The sequence below is a fragment of the Arachis ipaensis genome, chromosome B01 (assembly GCF_000816755.2).
Source record: "Arachis ipaensis cultivar K30076 chromosome B01, Araip1.1, whole genome shotgun sequence".
In the NCBI taxonomy this organism is placed as follows: domain Eukaryota; kingdom Viridiplantae; phylum Streptophyta; class Magnoliopsida; order Fabales; family Fabaceae; genus Arachis; species Arachis ipaensis.
Genome location: NC_029785.2, coordinates 78,420,367 through 78,432,079, shown reverse-complemented (window position 1 = coordinate 78,432,079; position 11,713 = coordinate 78,420,367). Strand labels below are relative to the sequence as shown.

General features: G+C 37.1%; 1 pseudogene; it reads right to left on the bottom strand.

Annotated features, from left to right (window-relative positions):
- Positions 10,308-11,247, bottom strand: LOC110270897 (annotated as a pseudogene).

Genomic DNA, 11,713 nt, shown 5'->3' with positions numbered 1-11,713 from the left:
TCATGGTTTTACTTTCCCTTCCTTATTATGTGATGTATGTGAAAAACATGTTTCCTAAGCTTTAATATTAATTATTTTAATTACCTTTATTTCCATTCGATGCCGTGATTAGTGTGTTGAGTACTTTTAGATTTTCTAAGGCAGAATGACTTAAAGGATGGAAAAGGAAACATAAAAAAATGGAAGGAAAGTACAAAACGGAGCTTCTGAAGAAACTGGCATCCACGCGATCGCATGGACGAAGCGATCGCGTGCAAAGTGCGAATCAGCAGCGACGCGGCCGCATGACTGACGCGACCGCGTGGCAAGGAAATGCTCCGAATGACGCGACCGCGTGACCCAGGCGGACGCGTGACAGGGGCCACGCACCAGAAATTGCAGAAAACACTCATAGCGAATTCTGAAGCCCTTTTTGGCCCAAATCCAAGTACGAAAGGCATAGACCAGAGGTTATGAAGTGGGGGAATGCATCCATTCAGGGGGAGCTCGCCAATTTTCACTTTCCATGATTTAGATTTAGTTTGAGAGAGGTTCTCTCCTCTCTCTCTTAGGATTAGGATTAGGATTAGGATTTAGGACTTCTCTTAGTTTGTAAGAGTGACTCTCGATCCAGGTTTAATATTTACTTTAATGCTTTTATTCGTACCTATAAATGTTGCCAACTTGACTTATGAACCCTTTTCATGTTATGATTTGAATTAATGATTATTTGAGGTATTTCAGTTATTGATTGCTTTCTCCTTAATTTGTGTTACCATTGCTTTTCATCTAAGGACATTTTTATTCCAACAATTTTACTTTTTCCCTTTTTGGTCTTGGTTAAGAAATCAGTAACTCAACATTATCAAACTCAACATAATGGATAATCGTTATCTTGCTAATTGAACTCAACTTCAATAATCCCAACTTTTTCTTAGGAAATAAATAGGAATCGAAGATCAAACTAATTAGTCCCTTGACTTTCCTTTACTTTAGTAAAGGTTAACTAAGTGGAATTTAGATTCAACTTTCATTATTGCTGAGAGAGATAACTAAGTTGGACTTCCAATTTCTCTTACCTTGCCAAAAGATTGCTTTACAGTATTTATTTATTTGAATTGCCATTTAAATTATTTGTCATATCTACTCTTCACTCTCAACCCCGATTTTACAACCTCCATAACCAATAATAAGAACATACTTCCCTGCAGTTCCTTGAGAAGACGACCCGATGTTTGAATACTCGGTTAACAATTTTTAAGGGGTTTGTTACTTGTGACAACCAAAACGTTTGTATGAAAGGACTTTTGAAGGTTTAGAAACTATACTTGCAACGAGGATTTATCCGCAAATTTCTAGACCACGCAAAAGTTCTCTCATCAAAGAGCTCTAAGCTGACCATCTGTTTCAAGCAAACCATATTCAAGTGGGAACGTAAGGGTTGAGGATAAGGATTTTACCCACTTGAATGTTGTATTGGATGGTAATGGCCTTAGGAAAGGTGTTTCTAATGGTCTTGGAAGCTGCACTCCCTTGTACTCTTCTGTGAATTCTTCTACCTCCCTGTAAACCTCTTCAACTGCAACCGAGTCTTGATCAAAATTGATGTGCGGAAAACGATCCGACACAAAACTCACCGGCAAGTGCACCGGGTCGCATCAAGTAATAATAACTCACGGGAGTGAGGTCGATCCCACAGGGATTGAAGGATTGAGCAATTTTAGTTTAGTGGTTGATTTAGTCAAGAGAATCAAGTGTTGAGTTGAGTGATTTGTGATTGCAGAAACTAAATTGCTTGAAATGTAGAGGGAGAGGGGTAGATTGCAAGAAATTAAAGAGCAAAGAAAGTAAATAAGCTGAATCTTAAAGAACAAGTAATGTAAATTGCAGAGACTTAGATTGCAAGAAATGTAAATGGCTGAATCTTAAAGTGCAAGAAATGTAAATTGCTTGAATTATAAAAGGAGTTGGGAATTGGGATTGCAGAAATTAAACAAGGAAAAGTAAATTGCAACAAGCAGGGAAATAAAAGATGAATTTAATTGCAGTAGATCTCAAACAGAAAATGTAAATTGCTTGAAGAAGCATTTGACCGAGAAATCAAAAGGAAATTTTAGATCTCAGGACTCAAGAGACTAGATAACCAAGTCTAGATCTCAATGCCTTCCTAGATCCAATTCAGAAATCAATTGCAAGAGAATTTAAAATCAAACAATAGAGAAAGTAAATTCAAATCTCAATTCCTCAAATTGTGCAGTAAAACGAAAACAGAGATCTCAAGGTGAGATTGAGACAGAATTTCCTCAATTCTCCACACCCAAGACTCAAAATCCCCAAAATAGCTCAAAACCCAAAGGTTCTCTACTGTGAATACTATGAAAACTCTTAAAGAAAACTCTAAAACAAAAAACCTCTCTTTAAAACTTCAAATCCTAAGCTATTTATACACTTTCTTCAAATGATCATTAAGCCTTGAATTGGGCCTTTAGTCTTGACGGAATTGGGTTGATAGTAGCCTCCGTTGATTGCTCTTGATGTTGGGAAGAAATCCATTAGTGAACCGGGCCATGAACCATTCACGTTTGAGCCAACGTTTGAGGCAAACGTTGACTCAAACGTCACTTGTGTCAAATTATGCAGCCAAGTTCATTTGCTGTCCTCCACGTTTGGCTCAACGTTTGGGGTCAAACATGAGCTCAAACGTGGATCATCCCAAGCTCTCTTTTTGGCCAACGTTTGGCCCAACATTTCAGGAAAACGTTGGCGCAAACGTGGCTCATCTAACTCATCAATCAGGGGTGCTCTTCCATGCTCTTTCTTGCCAAAATGTAGCCAATGTTTGACCTCACGTTTGAGGCAAACGTTGGCTTAAACGTCGCTGCCCAGAAGCTCCAACTCTCCTCTTTTAGGCGCCAACGTTTGACCTCACGTTTGAGGCAAACGTTGGTGCAAACGTTGCCCTTCCAGGAGTGCCATTTTTCTTCCTTTTAGGCGCCAACGTTTGACCTCACGTTTGAGGCAAACGTTGGCGCAAACGTTGCCTTCTAGGAGCTTCTTCTTCAGCCAACATTTGCCTCAACGTTTGAGGTCAAACGTTGGCTCAAACGTTGGCTCTTCTCCAGGGTGTTCTTCATCTGCTACTCACATTTGAGTTGACGTTTGAGGCAAACGTTAGCTCAAACGTGAATCCCTCTTTTCAAGCCATTCTTGCAACCTTCTTCCAAGCTTTATTCCACCTATCATCAACCAACATTTGCATCAAAGCTATGCTCTAATCATGAGAGTTATTCTTTTTCTTGTCATATAAGTAATTATGGCATAAAACTCATGAAAATGCATCAATTCATCCATAGTTGATTGAATCTAAGGAAACATGAAATTCCACCCAATTGGCTTACTTGTGGCTTAAGAAAGTGCATAAAACTAAATGAAAACAAAGAAAAAAAACTAGTGAAACTAGGCTAAGATGACTTGTCATAAAAAATCTTCTACTTCTTCCCCATCACTCAAGTCATAAGCTGGAGGTTGAAAAAGACTACCTCCACATCATCTTCATATTCACTTGGGGAAGGTTCTTCAAGCTCAAGGGGTTCAATTGCAGATGCAAGTTCATCACTAGGAGAGCTTGATTCATGATCATCATCACCAAGGGAACTTGCTTTTGGATCTTTTCCGTCCAATTCTTCATAAGGTACATGCCTTGGAGGTTGTTCACTATCCTCCTCAACATCAATTTCAAACTTTTTGGCAAAATTCTCTATAGCTCTCGATTCCCATAGAGGTTCAGCATCTCCTAGGTCTTCAACCACTTCTTCTTTTTCGATAATTACAGCTTCCTCCAATTGCTCTAATACAAAATTGGACTCCTCCTGGATGTCTTCCCTCACCAGTTCTTTAGCTACTCCTTCATCTTTAAGCCGATCCCTTCTTTCTTGTTCCTTGTCAATAGCATTATTGGGATCATGTTGCTCTTGGATTGATGCATCCATACGGGATATAAGGGCTTAGATAGTAGAGGTTAGACCAGTGAAAGTAGAGGTAAGTGTGGTTTGAAGCTCTAATTACCGTTGGCGAATAACATTGAGGATGTTGTCATCCAGTGGAGGTTGGGGTGGATAGGAGGGTTCATTATTTTGGAGAAAGTGTTCATAATAGGAAGGTGGTTCTTCTTGGTAAGGGTATGGAAATGGTAAATATTGAGGTGGTGGTTCTTGAGGGTAATTTTATTGGAATGGGGTGGGTCTATGTATGGTTCATACGGTTCATATGGTGGTTGGTTGGATGGATAAGGGTTAGGGTCATATGGAGGTGAATGATGGAAAGGGGCTTGTGAGTACGGTGGTTCAAAGCTATGTCGAGGAGGGGGTTCATAGGTATACTGTGGTGGGTGTCGATTGTCACGAGGAGGTCCACCATAACTATTGTCTTGGTAAGCATCATAGAATGGTCGTTGATAATACCTTGGAGGTGGTTGTTGCCAAGAGGGTTGATCAAATCCTTGTGGCTCCTCCCATCTTTGATTGTCCCATCCTTGATCCAAGCTTTCATTGTAATCTCCTCTTCCTACAACATGATTGTGACCAAACTCATAGCCAAAGGGGTGAGAATTCATAGTAGCAAGAGAAATAAAAACTAATAAAAATTAATCAAAATAAACTCCTAAAACTAAAAACACTAACAAAGAGATAAAAAAGTAAAATTATTTACAATAACCTATAATAAGGTACACGTTTGCAATCCCCCGGCAACGACGCCATTTTTTTGATGAACGAATTTTTGTTAGTAAAGAATTTTACAAAAGTAATCATGTTGTAAGTATAGTTTCTAAACCAACAAAGAATCCTTTCATACAAAAACTTGTTTGTCACTAAAGCAAACCCAATAAAAATAATAACCAAAGTATTTAAACCTCGGGTCGTCTCTGAAGGAATTGCAGGGAGGTGTGTTATAATTGGTTATGAGATTATATCTTTTTGGGTTTTTGAAATAAGGAACAAGGAAATAAAATAACAAGAAAGTAAATTAATAACTAAGAAAGGCTCCTGGCAAGGTATGAGAATTAGACATCCTATCCTAATTATCCTTATCAATTGTGATGAGAATTATTCATTACTCCCACTTAGTTAAACCTTACTAAATAAAAAAAAGTCAAGTGGACTAATCAATTTGATTTCTCAAGTCCTAGTCAACTCCTAAGGAAAGACTAGCTTTAGAGGGATCCAAATCAACCAGCAACTTTCAATTATCAATCAACAAAGGAGTTTGATAACTCAAGAGTCTCTAATTACTCAACCAAAGCCAAGAATATAAAAATCTAACTTAAAACCCTCACAAGCATTTTATCAAACACTTGGAAGGCATAACATAAAAAGATAGAAAAGTAATAGGTAATGTAAAATCTAAAACCAACAATTGCAAGCATCAATGATAACAATTAAAGCAAGAAGCAATAAATATGAAATACCTCAAATTGCATTAAATATAAAATCAAGTCTAACATGGAGTTCATAATTCAAATTGGGAAAATAAGTAAACCAACAAGAGAAATAAGTAAACTAAAGGACTAGAACAAATAAGAGTAGAAGAGAAAACTAAATTAAACTAAGATAGAAATCTAAAATTGAGAAGAACAAAAAGGAATCCTAAAACCTAGAGAGAGGAGAGAGCCTCTCTCTCTAGAAAACTACATCTAAAACCTCAATTGTGAATAATTGATGAATGAATGAATTATGTGATTCCCCCATTATGCAGCCTCTATTCTGTGTTTTTAGGCTTGGAATTGGGCCAAAAAGGAGCCCAGCAAAATCGCCCCCAGTGCTTTCTGCAACTTTCTGCACGTGGCGCATGTCACGCGTACGTGTAGGTCACGCGTGCGCGTCATTTGGTGAATTTCCTTGTCACGCGTATGCGTCAGTCACACGTACGCGTCGCTCGTTTTCTGCGCTAGGCACGCGTTCGCGTCACCCATGCATGTGCGTCGCTGCCAGCTTCTCAAAACTTCATTTTTCACGTTTCTTCCACTTTTGCATATTTCCTTTCCATCCTCTAAGCCATTCCTGCCCTATAAAGCCTGAAAACACTCAACACACAGATTACGGCATCGAATGGTAATAAAGGATGATTAAAATTAACAGTTTAAAGGCCTAGGAAATATGTTTTCAACTATATCATAGAATAAGGAAGGATTCGTAAAACTATGCAAATTATATGAATAAGTGATCAAAGAATTGATAAAAACCATTCAAATTAGCACAAGATAAACCATAAAATAGTGGTTTATCATAAGCCTCTAGGAAAAAGTAAATACAAAAGATGAGAGAACTAAGCAAAATAAGCAAAAAGACTCCAAAATATATCCAGGATCCTCCGCTTTGTCACCATCGAAACAACTCACCGAGGTGGGTTGTGACCTACATCCGGAAAACAACAACAAAATATGGTTTCAGAACCGGAGGTTCTCAGTATAGCAACAGTGCCCAGTGATGTAAGATATAAGATTGCGCGATGCTAGAGTCAATCCTAGAACTTCATATCCATCACAAGATTCATCTTAAAGCATAACCAAAATAGTAAAGCATAACTTAAACCTTAACATATTAAAAAGGGGTAATCTAACTTTGGGGATTTTCTAATCTAACAGTGCTCTGCTGTCCCACAGCCTTCACCAACCTATCCTCCATGGGATCCCATCGCCACAGCCTTCCGAACCTCCTCAATCCCAGTAGAAAGAACAATTAATATCAATGCAAGTAAAACACAAGTATAGGCATGTATATCAAGTAATTTAAATAGGCAATTAGGCATGTTATACAAATACGCAAGCAATTTCAAGTCGGCAAAGCAAGCAAACAGATAGAAGATGCATGTAACAGCCCAGACCACCCGCTTGCACGATATTGTCTGCTTTGGCACACAAGGCCTCATGGTTTTGCCTTTGACAATAGGGATGATAGCCGAAGCCCCCACACTCACTCGTCAAAACGCGTCATGCTAGGGAGAGGTATCCACACCCTTATAAGGCATGCTTTATTTCTCTCCCCAACCGATGTGGGACCTTACAATGCACATGATGAATGCCTGTCCTATTGCTGTGATATCACATTGTCGGTTCAACTGCCAACCCGACACATCTGCATAAAGATGTCGCCCTTTGAAATGATAATAGGAACCCCCGAGATATAGTGCTCGGAACACCGTCCAGGATTTTGTGCCTGCACACTCTAGTGATCCGAAAGGATGCGAGCGGGATACTCTTGCCACGGACCTCAAATTTGAACGCAAGCGGGACGAACCACTGCCCTTACGCCGCCGCCACTACCTCGACAGGCAGGATCCAACCACCGTCGTTGCCGGGCGCATAGCGTCTCAACAATCTCAATTTAAATATGTTACATCAGTGGTTTTTGAAAAATTTATTATTTCATTATATCAATAATTCATCATTTCAAACTCTAAGTCCTTGACTCATCTCAACCACTGTCAATTCACAATTTCCTTTCCGAACTCACTAGTTCATCAGTTATCAATCATATATCTTTCTCCTTTCTCACTCCAACCAAACCCAACCTCAGTACACCAGAATCCTAAGCCTCCATTTTCTAACTTTTCATGGAATAAACAAATTAAATCTCCTAGGATCTTTCCCATGTTTTGATACCCAAAAATAAGCCAAAGAGTCTTAAATAGGTGTCACAGAAGTTTACAAGCTGGTTGGGAAAGTGAAACAGTAAAAAACAAAAATTTAGTTGAAAAACAGGGCATGTGCGTACGCACAGGGGTGTGCGTGCGCACTCCCAGGAGGATTTTCAAATATGTGCGTACGCACAAGTGTAAAATTTTCCAATTCAGAATGCCCTCAACAGAATGCACCTTTCAACGTGTGTGTGCGCACAGGGCTATGTGTGCGCACAGCTTGCAGAACTTCGTTAGTTATGTGCGCGCGTAAAGCGTGCTAGTGATACAAAAATTGTTGTCGGTCTAGATTTTCTTCCTAAAGAAAGGAATTACTTCGTTGTTAGCATAGCTCCAAACCAACAAACAACTCTCACATCAAATTAAAATATGGTTTTGTCACAGGAATAAACCCCAAATAAGAAATAACCAAAGTATTTAGACTCCGGGTTGTCTCACAAGGAATTGCAATGAAGTGTATGCTTATTGGCTATGAAGGGGGCAAAGGGGTTTGATTGATAAAAGGGCAAGAAAAGTAAATGGCAAGAAAAGTAAATCAAACAAGCAATTACACTACAAGAATATGGCCGATTAGCTACCACAAAAAGAGTCGTAAAGGCATCGCTAATCTGATGCAAAATATAATTTGTAATGGATTAGCTACCAATTAGCAACTAATGCTTTCCTCGCTAATTACAAGTCGCAGATCAGTGAGGCAAACATAGCAGTCGCTAATTCATCGAAAAATTTTTTAGCTACCGAATAGATAGTCGCAAATTCATCACTAAAGTAAAAGCTAATTCCATAGAAGAAATAGACTAAACGGTAGTCGCTAATTAGTGACAAAATCTACTGTAGCAGACTCATCGCTAAATGCAAGCTAACTTCGTAGAAAAAATGGAATGCATAGTTGACGCTAATTAGCGAGGAATTTTTCCGAACCTAAGTCGTCGCAAATTTTCCGCTAATATAATCACAAATCTATCACATTTCGTAGCAAATCTATAGCTAATCTTTGAAAATCCTTAATCAAATTTGTAGGAAGTTTGTCGCTAAACCAAAGTTATTCTAAATGAGAAAGTAAAGTTATGAAATAATTGCCAATTTGCTAGGGAATAATATATAGTCAATTAGTTGCAATACTATCGCAAAATGTTATCGCAAATTCCTTTTAAACTAGTAACAAATAGATAGATATCTCATAAATGTTTCAGTGGCAATAAAGTCTTTAATTTGTCACCATCATCAATTTTTCAAGAATATTAGTTAGAATGCCAATTTCGTCACTATACTAAAACAAAGCTCATCATTTTTTTATTCATTGAACTAAAAGATTATAACGTATACAAATATAATTAGTATATCAAAATTATACACGTTTAAAAAAGTTCAAACCATGTTTAAAGAAACTAGGTATTGAAGCTTACCCTAATAATAACCAAGCCTTAGGCTTGATCAAATGCCTATTCTATCTATTCAATAGCTCTAAAAAACACGACTTAATTAGTAAACTAATAAAGAGAAAAGCTCAATTACAATATCATATAAAAGTAAGTATTCACTTACTTATTTAGATATGTTTTAATCTGGCTACACAAATGTGATCCTGCTTCTATAAAATTCATTATACATTATACATCTAAGTTCCTCATTGCACATTAAAAATTTTAAAAAACTGAAAAATACAAATAAACAACACCTAAAGCTTGGCAGTTGATACAGTGAGATAAATGTATTAAATCACATACTTGCTTCTTCAAAACTATAGGTATCTACATTAGTATCTATGTTTGAAAACATAGTTGGTTGATTTGCTGAGATCCTGGGCAAGGTAGAAATATTATTATATGAGAAGAATCATCTATTTTAATAAACTTGGAGGCATGAGCAAGAAAATGAAAAGAAGATGAGCCTACGCATTAGCTGAATCATTTTTCAAGGAATAGTGCAAGTAAATATATTCCATGTTCAACATGAAGTATATCATAATGAGTTTTTTTAGCCTAATATGTAATGATTTACTTACCAATATAGAAGTTCATGTGCTTACCATTTGGATTTGCATAATGAAGCAGCCAATTTTCAATAATTCTCATCAACATAACAAAACATGTCATCACAAGACAAAAGAAAATGAATTAGAAATGGCAGATAAAAAGCATGACATCAATGCATAAGACTTAACATTGACAAGGAGACATACACATGACATGAAGCAAAAGAAGTATAAGCATAGTATGGTGAAGGTGTTATCCTATTTTATTATTAGATCTACCATGATGTTGGACATAAAATTTCAATGTGTTCATTACAGTCTTTAAGGAGATGTTTGGGAACTTTCAAAATCTACATAACTATGTACTATAAAACAGAACCGGTGATGTAAGAAAAATGAATACCTTTCTTCATCATACAGTTTGGTTTCACACATGAAAATTAATTGAAAATTACAAAAAGAAATAGTTATTAGCATTGTGTATATATATATATTAATTACCGTTCATCCAATTTTGTTGGGGTGGAAATGGTACTAAGTTCTATATGGCTTATTTTCATGAACCATTTTGTTGTATTTGATGCCATTACTGATGATGTTTGAGGATACATTATCTAATGAATTGTGCTCCATGTTACCCACCTTAAAGGTTAAAGCTAAGGAAGGTCAACAAATTAAAACCTTTATACAGTTAGAAATTAAATTACAATATGCATCTTGCAACACCTAAAGACCGAAGTCCATGCTCAACAAACTTATTAACCACTGCATGAACCTTCTTCCCGACATCTTCTTTGCAGTTGCAAAGGGTTATGAATTAAATCAAAACATTTAAATTATGAATTAAATCAAAACATTTTATCTGTATCCTTCTTGTCCTAAAGAGAGTGGTTTTACTATATTTACCTCCTTTGGATCAGCAAGCATCCCAACAATTGCAGCACCTATAGCAACCTGATTTTCGTCATAGAGGCCCTTGCAGCAAGAAGGATAACATACTCCTTCTTAACACCCTTAGCAAATACCTCAATCAAGTTTCTATCAACACTGAGCTTATTCAATGCCAAGGTTACAGTTTTGTCACTGCAGAGGACATCCATCCCAACTATTTTCTTAATAGTCGTCATACGTCTCGAGCAATTGAGCAAATGAAGAAGTTACCAATTGCTATAAGCACTTTCTAGAAGTGTCCAACTTGGTTAGCGCTGTCAACCAAGTGAGCCACTTTACCAAAGAAGGTGTGCACACCAGTGGCAATCACAACTGCTTCTATCTCACCCTTCTTGACTGTTGATCTAGAAAACACTTCATCAGTGGGGTTCTTGGTCACTAGAAGAGATTCTCCTGTTAAAGCAGACTGATCAACACTTAGAGGATTGCCCTCAAGAAGACAAGCATCGGCCAGAATGATATCTCCTAATTTAATGTTGATTATGTCTCCTGGTATGAAAATTGCAGCATCTTGTTCACTCCAGTGGCCATCCCTTAAAACACGTAATAGAAAAAACATAACTTGCACTGAACAAATAACAAAGTAACAATAACTAATTGACCATTCAATTAGATCTAAAATTATTTTAGATTCTGACAAAGAAAATAAGAAATATTTTAAAAGTAAAATAAATTTTTCATAAGGTTTCAATTTGTTAAGCAAGCATATGTGACTAGATGCGCCAAAAGCAAACAACTTCATCTCATGCACCCAACCAAAGAAAACAACAAATTTGTACGCAATTCAATTTACTAACCATAGAATAACTAAATTTGCAGTACAGTTCACCTTACTATCAATCCTTAGTATGAATAACTATAATACCTGAAGAAGATGACGCAGCAAACAGTGCAATATTGTTTATGCTTGAGGAGAGGGCTCAAAATATGGAAATTCTGAACCAACTGAAAATGACATTTTCTGAGAAACACCAAATACTACACCAGCATTTGGAAGAAATCCTAGAAGGTGTACTTCACAATCAAACTCTAGCTCTGGATCCAACTAAAATAATGAGTCCCAAATCAGCAAATTTAACTGATTCCAGAATAAAGTAATGGTTGAATTTTTTCAAT